At 37.9% G+C, this 4865-nt stretch overlaps 1 pseudogene; it reads left to right on the top strand.

Moving 5' to 3' along the window:
• The first annotated feature begins 2780 nt into the window (after positions 1 to 2780).
• On the top strand, positions 2781 to 4091 carry LOC147898524 (uncharacterized; annotated as a pseudogene).
• Positions 4092 to 4865: the final 774 nt, after the last annotated feature.

The following is a 4865-nucleotide window of genomic DNA, read 5'->3' as shown; positions in this document are numbered from 1 at the left end:
GAGAGAGAGAGGTGAGTAGAGGTGATGGTGAATAGAGGTGATGGAGAGTTCGGGAGTAGCTGCACCACAAGGAGAAAAAAAAAAGAGAAGCATTTATTTCGGGGGGGAGAGGAGGGGGGGAGGGATGTATGTTTGACATATTGCCATATCTTTAAAAAATGCATGAAATGGGCAATAATGATCCACATTTCTTACACTTTATAAGGGCAAACCTTCATTGAGAATGTGTTATAATGGAGGGCAATAAATTAGGGGCTAATGGTGAGAAATAATAAGATATACCTTTGCATCTCTTCTAATTGAATTTAAAAGCTATGAAAGATGGAGTGGTGTACTGTATGATGTTTTATCTAGTTTCCTTATAGCTTAGACTAGCCATCCATAGTAATCTATTTGTATGATGTCCATAAACTATAAAAGTGCATCGTGATTTGAGAGTATAATATGTAAGGTATTTAATATGGTAAGAATTTGTATCCATCACATGATTTGTTAAGCTATAAACATGGTCTCCTTGCACCTCCATCTACCCTTCTCTCAATTCACCTCAGTCTACCCTCTCAATTCACCTCAGTCAACTACTGCATGCAACAAGAGAACTGGTTTTTCGAGGAAACGAATAGATTCGCCTACCTACTTGAAATCCAAAGAGCACAAGCTCATGAACAACAATGGCTACTCAATCATCCAAGTAAGAAAACGAAAGAAATCGAAAGTGTACCTGATTCTTGCATGTTCTCCATCCTTTCCATTTCGAAGCACCACGATTTGAAAGCAAGAGTCTCGTAAAGTATGAAATATGATTAAAAATAACCAATGTACTATGTGATTTGAAAGTGGGAATCTCGAAGTGTGATTTGAAAGTAGAGTCTTTAGTATATGATTTGACTTTCAGATCTCGAAATTTGAAATTTGAAAATTTGAATTTTGTATCTAAGATTCAGAATTTGAATTTTGTATCTAAGATTCAGAATTTGAATTTTGAATTTAAGATTTAAAATTTTGAATTTTGAATTTTCAGACTTGAAATTTGAATCTTAAGATTTGAATTTTGAATTTAAATGGGGAGATTTGGCCATGCGGCCAAATCTTCCTGGCTTCTTTCAAAACATACAAGATTTCGCCGCACGACCAAATCTCCCTAGACCTTGATGCTTTGAAAGTAACCCATGAGACCTGGACCTTGATGGTTTTAAATCTACCCAGACCCACAAGATTTGGCCACATGGCCAAATCTCCCTAGAATTTAGTGATTTGAAGGAAGCTAGAAAGATTTGGCCACACGGCCAAATCTCCCTAAACCTTGGTGATTTGAAAGAAGCTATAAAGATTTGGCATTACAGCCAAATCTCCCCAAACTCTGGTGCTTTGAAAATATTTGGCCGCACGGCTAAATCTCCCTAGACCCTCATGATTAAAAAGAAGCTAGCAAGATTTGGCTGCATGGCCAAATCTCCCTAAACCCTCGTGATTTAAAAGAAGCTAGAAAGATTTGGCATCATAGCAAAATCTCCCTAAACCCTGCTGCTTTGAAAAGATTTGGCCGCACGGCCAAATCTCCCTAGACTCTTATGATTAGAAAGAAGCTAGCAAGATTTGGCCGCACAACCAAATCTCCCCAAATCCTCGTGATTTAAAAGAAGCTAGAAAGATTTGGCATCACAACCAAATCTCTCCAAACCCTGCTGCTTTGAAAAGATTTGGCTGCATGGCCAAATCTCCCTAGACCCTCGTGATTAGAAAGAAGCTAGCAAGATTTGGCCGCACAGTCAAATCTCCCTAAATCCTCGTGATTTAAAAGAAGCTAGAAAGATTTGACATCACAACCAAATCTCCCCAAACCCTGCTGCTTTGAAAAGATTTGGCTGCGTGGCTAAATCTCCCTAGACCGTGGTGATTAGAAAGAAGCTAGCAAGATTTGGCCGCACAGCCAAATCTCCTTAAATCCTCATGATTTAAAAGAAGCTAGAAAGATTTGGCATCACAGCCAAATCTCCCCAAACCCTGCTGCTTTGAAAAGATTTAGTTGCATGGCCAAATCTCCCTAGACCCTAGTGATTAGAAAGAAGCTAGTAAGATTTGGCCGCATGACTAAATCTCCCTAAACCCTCATGATTTAAAAGAAGCTAGAAAGATTTGGCATCACAGCAAAATCTCCCTAAACTCTGCTGCTTTGAAAAGATTTGTCCACATGGCCAAATCTCCCTAGACCCTTGTGATTAGAAAGAAGCTAGCAAGACTTGGCTGCAAGGCCAAATCTCCCCAAACTCTAGTGCTTTGAAAGAAGCCCATAAGATTTGGCCACACATCTAAACCTCCCCTTCTGGTGCTTTAAAAGAAGCCCATAAGATTTAGCCACACGGCCAAATCTCCCTAGACCCTGGTGCTTTCTCAAATCTACCACTATGTCTAGTGTCAATTGTCGATTCTATCTGAGATATGTTTATCGATAATATGTTTTTGTCTAACATTAAACATTGTAAAGATGATAGTTTGTATATTTCTTGGAAAGACACAAATGTGAAGAAGGTTGAGAAAGTTGTAAGTGGATTTAGAGAAAAAAGCATACCTTGGTACTTTGACACATATAATATTGAGGGAGCATAGTTGACACGAGCTCACTTATTTTGTTACCTAATAAAAGTGCATACACTTGTGTTGGATCGGTACATCAAATCACAGAAGATGTGGTTGGAAAAGAGGGAGATATTGGATTGTTGATCATTATAAATCAAAATAAGAAATTTCTCTTGGCTCCCAGCGATTATGAAGCATCTCGTATGAAGTTTAATGTAGATGACAACATGCACTCAAGAGGCTGGATAAGTGTTGAATCAGTTGATGGAAATGAAATTAACACAGTGACAACAATCATTGAATCATATCGCAAAGTTTTAGCAACATTAAAGAAGCACAAGAGTGGGGAAGATAGTGGGGAAGGAACAAAGAAAGGAGAGTCGACTATAATTCAAGCACCAAGTGGTAGCGGAGAAGGGGCAAAGAAAGGAAAATTAACTATAATTGATGTACCAAAGGAAGGAACACCTCCAGAGGGTATGCTAGCAGTTATGGAAAGAAGCAGTGGTAGTGAATTGGAGCCAAGTGGAAAGGTCATAGGGAAAAAAGGGCAAAAGAAACCATTAGGCTTGGTGGAGTATGAAAAATACTATCCATTCGGGTTGCATACAACATTTCCAATTCTAGTTGCAAGATGTCAAAAAGCTCCTCCAAGCTATGTATATAGAGAGTTGAACAAAGAGCATGTCGAAAAGCTTACTGCAGGCTTCGGTTATAACTCTAGGCCTCCTGCTACTAAAGCAAATTTAACGCCTTTCAATCTTGAAACAAAGCAGCCCCTAGAAAGGGTAGATAAAAAGGATCTAACCAAGTGCCAGTACTGGATACTATCTGGACAACTTTCAATATATGCTGCTAAAATATTCACATCTAATGATGATAACAGCATGGTCCAAAGAAAGAACTACTACCGCACCTGCTAGGCAAGGATTGTAGTGAATGTCCCACATGCTTTTGTGTGGAGATATCAAAGATGGCAAACCTGGAGTCTCAAAATATATTGAGACAATCTTCATACATTGATATACTTAAGCAGGTGAGGGGATAGTTGATTCTCTTTAACAGGCCCAAGAAAGCACAACAAGGGCTTGCAAAAGGACATCCAGATCGTGAGAATTGGGATGTAAGTACAGATTTCAATTATGAATCATTTTTTATAAGTCTTTTTTCTTAATTATTGCATTCTAATGGATTCATATATTTTATAGGCTTTCATTGACACTAGCAAGGTAACCTTGGGCAATAGCTTTGCCACAAAGGATGTACATATGATCATCATAAGTGATGCCATTTATGATGGTTGGATCTCCATCCTTTAGGATTACATTGTAGGCAAATATTCACAAGATGGAAAATGCCATAGGCAACCCACAGTCTCAATGTTTAGATGCTTGCGTGGATTGAGTGATGATCAAATTGGTCAAATTCAAAATGACATTAAGGAAGGTAGAGCAGTCATAGCTAAAACAAAGACTTATGCCATGATTCTTGATATTGAAGGACGAGCTATGTAGATCAAGAGAGATGCTGCACTACGAGAAGAAATTTATATGTTTATATCGGCAGAACAGCCTTCTTTAATGTTAAAAAATTGGGATGAGTGCAGATTACATTTTAAAATTAGTTCAGAATTGTATCATCGGATTTGTGGTTGCTCTAACTCATGGTTAAAAGTGAAGCTTCATAGGGCAAGGAAACTCCACCATTGCTTGATGGTGCAAAGGGGTATCTGAGGTGGATTATGGGACAAAGTGAAGGTGCAAGCCATGGACCAAATTCCACCCAGCCTTGGAGGTTCTACACAGTCGATTCAAACATGGAGGGAATGGAATTTATACATAATGTGCCCAAGAGCCAATGGCAATTGGGGTTGCTTTTTTGGATGTAATGTATGGACCAAGCAGAAGTAGAAATTGGAACGAGGATCGCTTTGAGTGTTTGATAAAAAGCTTGATGACAATCATTTCTCCCTAGTGCAATTCCTTCTTGTGGTGTTCAACACCTATTTCATTAATTTTGGACTTTTTCTGTTGTTTTTGGACGAAGCCCAAAAATCCTTCCCAAATGAAAAGTTTACTTTGTGAAAATATCCTTCCCAAATCAAAATTTTACTTTTTGAAAATATTCTTCCCAAATCAAAAGTTCACTTTGTGGTACTATCATATTCACATAAAAATCTTGTTTTTTCAATCTATACTTTTGCACCAACATGCAAGAATTTGAAATAATCCTATTTTAGAAATTCTAGTTATACCTAAGTTATTTGTTAATTTAATTATTTTTAATAT

This window comes from Dipteris shenzhenensis, chromosome 9 (assembly GCF_047967505.1).
Source record: "Dipteris shenzhenensis isolate YYH24624 ecotype China chromosome 9, Dip_SZ_1.0, whole genome shotgun sequence".
NCBI lineage: Eukaryota > Viridiplantae > Streptophyta > Polypodiopsida > Gleicheniales > Dipteridaceae > Dipteris > Dipteris shenzhenensis.
This window is presented reverse-complemented; position numbering and strand designations above follow the sequence as displayed.